Below are 12,058 nucleotides of genomic sequence, written 5' to 3' on the forward strand. Positions count from 1 at the left end.
TGAAAAGAATTATTTTTCTTTGTTAAAGAGCGAATAATGGCTTAAAAAAAGACAAAAGTCGTATCAGGAGGCACGCACACATCGCACCTCGTTACTCCCTATAATATTAACCTGTAAATTTCAAACTCGGCCTGAAATTAGAGGCTAATATATCAAACAATTGTACTGAAGGAATTTTTTATAGACTAATTAGTGGGCCCACAATGTTCCAAAATATGTTTTGGTGACTAACCGGGAAGAGGTACTTTAAGCTACATATACGCGGAGCAGGTAAGTGATGCGTGGTGCAGTTGTTAGTGCTGTGGGGAAGGATGCTATGCAGTCCCGGATGTCCTGGGTTCGATACCCTGCAGGGATCGGCTTTAATTTTATTTTATATTATATTTTTTAATATACTTTTCGACTATCTAGCGTGAATGAAGTGTTCTGTATAACGAAATAACTATTTTTCCTTTATGAAATAGCGAATAATAGCTAATAAACAGTTAAATTTTGATTATTTTTTATTTATTTATTTATTTTATTTAATGTTATTTTTTTTACTTCTTTCTCAATATTTTTAAGTGAATAAAGTGTTTCATATATGAAAAGAATTATTTTTCTTTGTTAAAGAGCGAATAATGGCTTAAAAAAAGACAAAAGTCGTATCAGGAGGCACGCACACATCGCACCCCGTTACTCCCTATAATATTAACCTATAAATTTCAAACTCGGCCTGAAATTAGAGTCTAATATATCAAACAATTGTACTGAAGGAATTTTTTATAGACTAATTAGTGGGCCCACAATGTTCCTAAATATGTTTTGTTGACTGACCGGGAAGAGGTACTTTAAGCTATATATACGCGTAGCAGGTATGTGATGCGTGGTGCAGTTGATAGCGTTGTGGGGAAGGATGCTATGCAGTCCCGGATGTCCTGGGTTCGATACCCTGCAGGGATCGGCTTTAATTTTATTTTATATTATATTTTTTAATATACTTTTCAACAATCTAGCGTGAATGGAGTGTTCTGTATAACAAAATAACTATTTTTCCTTTATGAAGTAGCGAATAATAGCTAATAAACAGATAAATATGATTATTTTTTTTTTATTTATTTTATTTAATGTTATTTTTTTAACTTCTTTCTCAATATTTTTAAGTGAATAAAGTGTTTCATATAAGAAAAGAATTATTTTTCTTTGTTAAAGAGCGAATAATGGCTTAAAAAAAGACAAAAGTCGTATCAGGAGGCACGCACACATCGCACCCCGTTACTCCCTATAATATTAACCTATAAATTTCAAACTCGGCCTGAAATTAGAGTCTAATATATCAAACAATTGTACTGAAGGAATTTTTTATAGACTAATTAGTGGGCCCACAATGTTCCAAAATATGTTTTGTTGACTGACCGGGAAGAGGTACTTTAAGCTATATATACGCGGAGCAGGTATGTGATGCGAGGTGCAGTTGTTAGCGTTGTGGGGAAGGATGCTATGCAGTCCCGGATGTCCTGGGTTCGATACCCTGCAAGGATCGGCTTTAATTTTCTTTTATTTTATATTATGTTTTTTAATATACTTTTCTACAATCTAGCGTGAATGGAGTGTTCTGTATAACAAAATAACTATTTTTCCTTTATGAAGTAGCGAATAATAGCTAATAAACAGATAAATATGATTATTTTTTTTTTATTTATTTTATTTAATGTTATTTTTTTAACTTCTTTCTCAATATTTTTAAGTGAATAAAGTGTTTCATACATGAAAAGAATTATTTTTCTTTGTTAAAGAGCGAATAATGGCTTAAAAAAAGACAAAAGTCGTATCAGGAGGCACGCACACATCGCACCCCGTTACTCCCTATAATATTAACCTATAAATTTCAAACTCGACCTGAAATTAGAGTCTAATATATCAAACAATTGTACTGAAGGAATTTTTTATAGACTAATTAGTGGGCCCACAATGTTCCAAAATATGTTTTGTTGACTGACCGGGAAGAGGTACTTTAAGCTATATATACGCGGAGCAGGTATGTGATGCGTGGTGCAGTTGTTAGCGTTGTGGGGAAGGATGCTATGCAGTCCCGGATGTCCTGGGTTCGATACCCTGCAAGGATCGGCTTTAATTTTCTTTAATTTTATTTTATATTATGTTTTTTAATATACTTTTCTACAATCTAGCGTGAATGGAGTGTTCTGTATAACAAAATAACTATTTTTCCTTTATGAAGTAGCGAATAATAGCTAATAAACAGATAAATATGATTATTTTTTTTATTTATTTTATTTAATGTTATTTTTTTAACTTCTTTCTCAATATTTTTAAGTGAATAAAGTGTTTCATACTTGAAAAGAATTATTTTTCTTTGTTAAAGAGCGAATAATGGCTTAAAAAAAGACAAAAGTCGTATCAGGAGGCACGCACACATCGCACCTCGTTACTCCCTATAATATTAACCTGTAAATTTCAAACTCGGCCTGAAATTAGAGGCTAATATATCAAACAATTGTACTGAAGGAATTTTTTATAGACTAATTAGTGGGCCCACAATGTTCCAAAATATGTTTTGTTGACTGACCGGGAAGAGGTACTTTAAGCTATATATACGCGGAGCAGGTATGTGATGCGTGGTGCAGTTGTTAGCGTTGTGGGGAAGGATGCTATGCCGTCCCGGATGTCCTGGGTTCGATACCCTGCAAGGATCGGCTTTAATTTTCTTTAATTTTATTTTATATTATGTTTTTTAATATACTTTTCTACAATCTAGCGTGAATGGAGTGTTCTGTATAACAAAATAACTATTTTTCCTTTATGAAGTAGCGAATAATAGCTAATAAACAGATAAATATGATTATTTTTTTTTTATTTATTTTATTTAATGTTATTTTTTTAACTTCTTTCTCAATATTTTTAAGTGAATAAAGTGTTTCATACTTGAAAAGAATTATTTTTCTTTGTTAAAGAGCGAATAATGGCTTAAAAAAAGACAAAAGTCGTATCAGGAGGCACGCACACATCGCACCTCGTTACTCCCTATAATATTAACCTGTAAATTTCAAACTCGGCCTGAAATTAGAGGCTAATATATCAAACAATTGTACTGAAGGAATTTTTTATAGACTAATTAGTGGGCCCACAATGTTCCAAAATATGTTTTGGTGACTAACCGGGAAGAGGTACTTTAAGCTACATATACGCGGAGCAGGTAAGTGATGCGTGGTGCAGTTGTTAGTGCTGTGGGGAAGGATGCTATGCAGTCCCGGATGTCCTGGGTTCGATACCCTGCAGGGATCGGCTTTAATTTTATTTTATATTATATTTTTTAATATACTTTTCGACTATCTAGCGTGAATGAAGTGTTCTGTATAACGAAATAACTATTTTTCCTTTATGAAATAGCGAATAATAGCTAATAAACAGTTAAATTTTGATTATTTTTTATTTATTTATTTATTTTATTTAATGTTATTTTTTTAACTTCTTTCTCAAAATTTTTAAGTGAATAAAGTGTTTCATATATGAAAAGAATTATTTTTCTTTGTTAAAGAGCGAATAATGGCTTAAAAAAAGTCAAAAGTCGTATCAGGAGGCACGCACACATCACACCCCGTTACTCCCTATAATATTAACCTATAAATTTCAAACTCGGCCTGAAATTAGAGTCTAATATATCAAACAATTGTGCTGAAAGAATTTTTTATAGACTAATTAGTGGGCCCACAATGTTCCAAAATATGTTTTGTTGACTAACCGGGAAGAGGTACTTTAAGCTATATATACGCGCAGCAGGTATATGAAGCGTGATGCAGTTGTTAGCGTTGTGGGGAAGAATGCTTTGCAGTCCCGGATGTCCTGGGTTCGATACCCTGCGAGGATCGGCTTTAATTTTTTTTAATTTTATATTATGTTTTTTAATATACTTTTCGACTACCTAGCGTGAATGAAGTGCTCTGTATAACGAAATAACTATTTTTCCTTTATGAAATAGCGAATAATAGCTAAAAAACAGATAAATTTTGATTATTTTTTATATATTTATTTATTTTATTTAATGTTATTTTTTTTACTTCTTTCTCAATATTTTTAAGTGAATAAAGTGTTTCATATATGAAAAGAATTATTTTTCTTTGTTAAAGAGCGAATAATGGCTTAAAAAAAGACAAAAGTCGTATCAGGAGGCACGCACACATCGCACCCCGTTACTCCCTATAATATTAACCTATAAATTTCAAACTCGGCCTGAAATTAGAGTCTAATATATCAAACAATTGTACTGAAGGAATTTTTTATAGACTAATTAGTGGGCCCACAATGTTCCAAAATATGTTTTGTTGACTGACCGGGAAGAGGTACTTTAAGCTATATATACGCGGAGCAGGTATGTGATGCGTGGTGCAGTTGTTAGCGTTGTGGGGAAGGATGCTATGCAGTCCCGGATGTCCTGGGTTCGATACCCTGCAAGGATCGGCTTTAATATTTTTTAATTTTGTTTTATATTATGTTTTTTAATATACTTTTCTACAACCTAGCGTGAATGGAGTGTTCTGTATAACAAAATAACTATTTTTCCTTTATGAAGTAGCGAATAATAGCTAATAAACAGATAAATATGATTATTTTTTTTTTATTTATTTTATTTAATGTTATTTTTTTAACTTCTTTCTCAATATTTTTAAGTGAATAAAGTGTTTCATACATGAAAAGAATTATTTTTCTTTGTTAAAGAGCGAATAATGGCTTAAAAAAAGACAAAAGTCGTATCAGGAGGCACGCACACATCGCACCCCGTTACTCCCTATAATATTAACCTATAAATTTCAAACTCGGCCTGAAATTAGAGTCTAATATATCAAACAATTGTACTGAAGGAATTTTTTATAGACTAATTAGTGGGCCCACAATGTTCCAAAATATGTTTTGTTGACTGACCGGGAAGAGGTACTTTAAGCTATATATACGCGGAGCAGGTATGTGATGCGTGGTGCAGTTGTTAGCGTTGTGGGGAAGGATGCTATGCAGTCCCGGATGTCCTGGGTTCGATACCCTGCAAGGATCGGCTTTAATTTTCTTTAATTTTATTTTATATTATGTTTTTTAATATACTTTTCTACAATCTAGCGTGAATGGAGTGTTCTGTATAACAAAATAACTATTTTTCCTTTATGAAGTAGCGAATAATAGCTAATAAACAGATAAATATGATTATTTTTTTTTATTTATTTTATTTAATGTTATTTTTTTAACTTCTTTCTCAATATTTTTAAGTGAATAAAGTGTTTCATACTTGAAAAGAATTATTTTTCTTTGTTAAAGAGCGAATAATGGCTTAAAAAAAGACAAAAGTCGTATCAGGAGGCACGCACACATCGCACCTCGTTACTCCCTATAATATTAACCTGTAAATTTCAAACTCGGCCTGAAATTAGAGGCTAATATATCAAACAATTGTACTGAAGGAATTTTTTATAGACTAATTAGTGGGCCCACAATGTTCCAAAATATGTTTTGTTGACTGACCGGGAAGAGGTACTTTAAGCTATATATACGCGGAGCAGGTATGTGATGCGTGGTGCAGTTGTTAGCGTTGTGGGGAAGGATGCTATGCAGTCCCGGATGTCCTGGGTTCGATACCCTGCAAGGATCGGCTTTAATTTTCTTTAATTTTATTTTATATTATGTTTTTTAATATACTTTTCTACAATCTAGCGTGAATGGAGTGTTCTGTATAACAAAATAACTATTTTTCCTTTATGAAGTAGCGAATAATAGCTAATAAACAGATAAATATGATTATTTTTTTTTTATTTATTTTATTTAATGTTATTTTTTTAACTTCTTTCTCAATATTTTTAAGTGAATAAAGTGTTTCATACTTGAAAAGAATTATTTTTCTTTGTTAAAGAGCGAATAATGGCTTAAAAAAAGACAAAAGTCGTATCAGGAGGCACGCACACATCGCACCTCGTTACTCCCTATAATATTAACCTGTAAATTTCAAACTCGGCCTGAAATTAGAGGCTAATATATCAAACAATTGTACTGAAGGAATTTTTTATAGACTAATTAGTGGGCCCACAATGTTCCAAAATATGTTTTGGTGACTAACCGGGAAGAGGTACTTTAAGCTACATATACGCGGAGCAGGTAAGTGATGCGTGGTGCAGTTGTTAGTGCTGTGGGGAAGGATGCTATGCAGTCCCGGATGTCCTGGGTTCGATACCCTGCAGGGATCGGCTTTAATTTTATTTTATATTATATTTTTTAATATACTTTTCGACTATCTAGCGTGAATGAAGTGTTCTGTATAACGAAATAACTATTTTTCCTTTATGAAATAGCGAATAATAGCTAATAAACAGTTAAATTTTGATTATTTTTTATTTATTTATTTATTTTATTTAATGTTATTTTTTTAACTTCTTTCTCAAAATTTTTAAGTGAATAAAGTGTTTCATATATGAAAAGAATTATTTTTCTTTGTTAAAGAGCGAATAATGGCTTAAAAAAAGTCAAAAGTCGTATCAGGAGGCACGCACACATCACACCCCGTTACTCCCTATAATATTAACCTATAAATTTCAAACTCGGCCTGAAATTAGAGTCTAATATATCAAACAATTGTGCTGAAAGAATTTTTTATAGACTAATTAGTGGGCCCACAATGTTCCAAAATATGTTTTGTTGACTAACCGGGAAGAGGTACTTTAAGCTATATATACGCGTAGCAGGTATATGAAGCGTGATGCAGTTGTTAGCGTTGTGGGGAAGAATGCTTTGCAGTCCCGGATGTCCTGGGTTCGATACCCTGCGAGGATCGGCTTTAATTTTTTTTAATTTTATATTATGTTTTTTAATATACTTTTCGACTATCTAGCGTGAATGAAGTGCTCTGTATAACGAAATAACTATTTTTCCTTTATGAAATAGCGAATAATAGCTAAAAAACAGATAAATTTTGATTATTTTTTATATATTTATTTATTTTATTTAATGTTATTTTTTTTACTTCTTTCTCAATATTTTTAAGTGAATAAAGTGTTTCATATATGAAAAGAATTATTTTTCTTTGTTAAAGAGCGAATAATGGCTTAAAAAAAGACAAAAGTCGTATCAGGAGGCACGCACACATCACACCCCGTTACTCCCTATAATATTAACCTATAAATTTCAAACTCGGCCTGAAATTAGAGTCTAATATATCAAACAATTGTGCTGAAAGAATTTTTTATAGACTAATTAGTGGGCCCACAATGTTCCAAAATATGTTTTGTTGACTAACCGGGAAGAGGTACTTTAAGCTATATATACGCGTAGCAGGTATATGAAGCGTGATGCAGTTGTTAGCGTTGTGGGGAAGAATGCTTTGCAGTCCCGGATGTCCTGGGTTCGATACCCTGCGAGGATCGGCTTTAATTTTTTTTAATTTTATATTATGTTTTTTAATATACTTTTCGACTATCTAGCGTGAATGAAGTGCTCTGTATAACGAAATAACTATTTTTCCTTTATGAAATAGCGAATAATAGCTAAAAAACAGATAAATTTTGATTATTTTTTATATATTTATTTATTTTATTTAATGTTATTTTTTTTACTTCTTTCTCAATATTTTTAAGTGAATAAAGTGTTTCATATATGAAAAGAATTATTTTTCTTTGTTAAAGAGCGAATAATGGCTTAAAAAAAGACAAAAGTCGTATCAGGAGGCACGCACACATCGCACCCCGTTACTCCCTATAATATTAACCTATAAATTTCAAACTCGGCCTGAAATTAGAGTCTAATATATCAAACAATTGTACTGAAGGAATTTTTTATAGACTAATTAGTGGGCCCACAATGTTCCAAAATATGTTTTGTTGACTGACCGGGAAGAGGTACTTTAAGCTATATATACGCGGAGCAGGTATGTGATGCGTGGTGCAGTTGTTAGCGTTGTGGGGAAGGATGCTATGCAGTCCCGGATGTCCTGGGTTCGATACCCTGCAAGGATCGGCTTTAATATTTTTTAATTTTGTTTTATATTATGTTTTTTAATATACTTTTCTACAACCTAGCGTGAATGGAGTGTTCTGTATAACAAAATAACTATTTTTCCTTTATGAAGTAGCGAATAATAGCTAATAAACAGATAAATATGATTATTTTTTTTTTATTTATTTTATTTAATGTTATTTTTTTAACTTCTTTCTCAATATTTTTAAGTGAATAAAGTGTTTCATACATGAAAAGAATTATTTTTCTTTGTTAAAGAGCGAATAATGGCTTAAAAAAAGACAAAAGTCGTATCAGGAGGCACGCACACATCGCACCTCGTTACTCCCTATAATATTAACCTATAAATTTCAAACTCGGCCTGAAATTAGAGTCTAATGTACCAAACAATTGTACTAAAGGAATTTTTTACAGACTAATTAGTGGGCCCACAATGTTCCAAAATATGTTTTGTTGACTAACCGGGAAGAGGTGCTTTAAGCTAAATATACGCGGAACAGGTATGTGAAGCGTGGTGCAGTTGGTAGCGCTATGGGCAAGGATGCTATGTAGTCCCGGTTGTCCTAGGTTCGATACCCTGCAAGGATCGGCTTTAAATTTTTTTTTATTTATTTTATATTATGGTTTTTAATGTACTTTTCGACAATTTAGCGTGAATGAAGTGTTTTGTATATCGAAATAACTATTTTTCCTTTATGAAATAGCGAATAATAGCTACTAAACAGATAAATTTTGATTATTTTTTATTTATTTTATTTAATGTTATTTTTTTAACTTCTTTCTCAATATTTTTAAGTGAATAAAGTGTTTTATATATGAAAAGAATTATTTTTCTTTCTTAAAGAACGAATAATGGCTGAAAAAAAGACAAAAGTCGTATCAGGAGGCACGCACACAAATAATTTAGCACTTCGTTTTATTAGAGAGTATAATAATTTTTTTTAAAGAATATTCTTTACATATTATTTGTTAATTAGCTAAATATATTGTCGAATATCACAATTTTTCTTGTTTTTTAGAAATTAAATTTTACTTTGTTTTTTGTTCATAATTCGGTCATTATTTAATTTAATTTAATTCTGAATGTCCCGCAGTGGACTGATCGTTAAGACACGGTTCCCAGCAAATCACCGAATTCAAGCATAACTGGCTGCGGTCAGGGTGCGGGTGAGTGACCACTTGGATCAGTTAGCGTAGGGACCGAGGGTGTGCGGTATTGGTCCTCGTTAAACTGTTCTACCGTAAAGTGCTCGACTTCGCGCGCAGGTCGTCGAGCTACCGAAGCGGGGGTGCCATCCCATCTGCAGAGGATGAAAATTGTGATGGCAAGTCTTCGGATCATCCTCAGGGATGTTTCCCAGACCGTCGCCATTAGCCCATTGTGCAGCTCTAGCGTGACGTAAATGAACTATAATAGAACTATAATAACTGAAATGATAATAATAAAAAATAGTGTTTTAAAAACGTTTTTCTTTCTAAAATATATTTTGCACTTTGTTTTAAACATACAAATAATTTTTAACGTTTCATTTAGAAATTGAACATTACGATCGAACTTAATAATTATTTATGCATGATAGTACAAGAAAATATTAATTTGTAAAAAACGCTTTAAATTTTTTTTTTTACTCTTTGTTTTAAGCGTATTATGAATTTCTAAACAAACATTTCAATAAATATTTTTAGTAAGATTTGTACATTGTAGTCAATTTATTTAATATCTTTCTTAAGCAAAACATATATATTTTCAAATTTATAAATTGATTTAAATCAATCTGGGTATGAAGTTTCGATAGAAATCTGACTTTCTGACAAGTAAATGAAATTCAAAAATACTGTATCGCGATACATCGCTATATCGCGATGCAAAACTGACGATGCATCACGATATATAATTTCTAATATCGCCCAGTCCTACTTATAACATATAATATTTAATAACATATCATTGTTATTGTTAGCAGAGCGCGATGACAAGGACGCAAAACTGAAAAATACTCGCACAAAATAACTTTAAAGTTAATATTTCGGGTATTTCCCTCATTTGTTGCGGACTTCCACAACCTGTCGCAAGTGTCAAGGATATGTACAGTCACGGAAAAAAATATCCGGAAAGTAACAAACAAAGAATAATTTATTTTTTAATACTAATATTTCTCAGGCGCACAACAAATGCGGCGTTTGTGTCCTTTCCTAGAAACGGCAAAACGCTGTATTTGTTGTGTCTGAGAAGTATTAAAAAATAGACGATCCTTTAGTTGTTATTTTCCGGCTACTTTTTTCCGTGCCTGTACATATAAGTACATTAGAGTGTTGTTGTTATCGTTTTAACAAGCGTAAGCTGCATTGCGTTTATGGAAATAAATATTCTTCTGAAAAAAAAGAATATTTGTACACTGCAAATATTTATTATAACTTATTATTTTATCAGACAGATAATTTCTATAACCACACAGCGTAGATGCCAGAAGGAAGTGCTGTTAGGTCGAGTTAGCCCTGCCATTTCTATTATGAATATATTATTACACTTTGATTATTAATGTTTCTTTTTTTCCTTTTTATTTACAAATTAACATTTATTACATTACACTGGCTCAAAAATTATAATATATTTTTCAGAAATCAATTATAATAAAAATTATCCAGCAATTTTTTGTTTTGCGGACCGTTTGGCCCCCCCTTGCTATGCCACTGGTTTGCGACGTCGCTAAAAGAACCTGGATATCTCAACGACCTTATTTCTCGATGGCTATGGTTCAGAACCGGAGTTTTTTTTTTTAAAGTTAAATTTTATTTTAGAACCGTGGTTGAACAGCCAACCCAATTTAATGGGTTTTCGACTACTAATGTTCAACTCCGCAGCCTTGTAATTTTTAATCCAATCCAGAAGACAAGGTAACTCCTGGATCGAGTAATGGGAGAAATCTGCGTTACATGGAGAGGAAGAAAACGAGAACCTCCCATTGTTAGCCTGACGGCAAAAGGGCTCTAACCCATGATCCGTCTACTACTGAGGATATTTCATGTCAGCATTGTGGTCAGTGCATGCGGAATTCGTATCGACTGGGATTCGGACCCGGTTCACCTCATTGGAAGGCGAACGCTCTATCCCCTGAGCCATCGCGGCTCTTTAAGCTTAAACGCGTTTTTTGCTAATGTACTATAAAGTAGATGAGCCATGGTGGCTCAGGGGATAAAGAGTCCGCTTTCTAATGAGGTGAACCTGGTTCGAATTCCAACTGTGACAAGTCGATACAAACTCCGCACCGACTATAGTGCTGACGCAAAATGCCCTCAGTGGTAGACGGATCATTGGCCCCCTCGTTGTCAGGCTAACAGTGGGAACTTTTCTTCTCCATGTTACGCCAATGAGGGTTAGTTGCATCAAAAAATCCTCCACGAAGGTAAATTTCTCCAAATACGTGATACAGGAGTTCCCTTGGGTTGTGGATTGGGATCAAAATTACTGGTAATAGTGTACCCCACCAGAGGAAATAGTTATAGGCTTGTTAGGGGTACACAATGTTGCCCTGTAGGTTGCTATGTATGTATATATACACGAGTGTGTTAAATAGCGTTAAAATGAGGAAATTTGAAACCAATATTTTGTATTATAACATGGCCCTGTATCTCCCCTTTTGAATTTGGAATTAAAGAGAGATACATAATTGAAATGAAATTGGACCACGTATTATATTACCGGGTACTAGTGTACCCTACATAGGGAAATAATTATATGCTTAATAGGGGCCCACAATGTGGCCCTACTATGTATATATAGTATGTTGAATTACGTTAAAATTATCAAATTTCAATTCGTAAACTCGTGAAATCGCGAAGATATATATAGGAAAATGAGCGGCGAGTAAAAAAATGTCTAACTCTAATTATTTGTAACCGTTTATCTTCTGGAAAAATAAATCGCGTGACCTTTTATCTGAGCTAAAACGAAAGATTGAATTTGACGAACTTTGTAACGCAATGCATTGAAATGCAATCACCAAGAGGATTTAACACACAACAGATTGAACTTTCACATTGCTGTGTAAGTAGCTGAGCAGAGTGAGCGCAACTA

The sequence above is a fragment of the Parasteatoda tepidariorum genome, chromosome 1 (genome assembly GCF_982258835.1).
Source record: "Parasteatoda tepidariorum strain Cologne lab strain chromosome 1, Ptep-v5.0, whole genome shotgun sequence".
Lineage (NCBI taxonomy): Eukaryota > Metazoa > Arthropoda > Arachnida > Araneae > Theridiidae > Parasteatoda > Parasteatoda tepidariorum.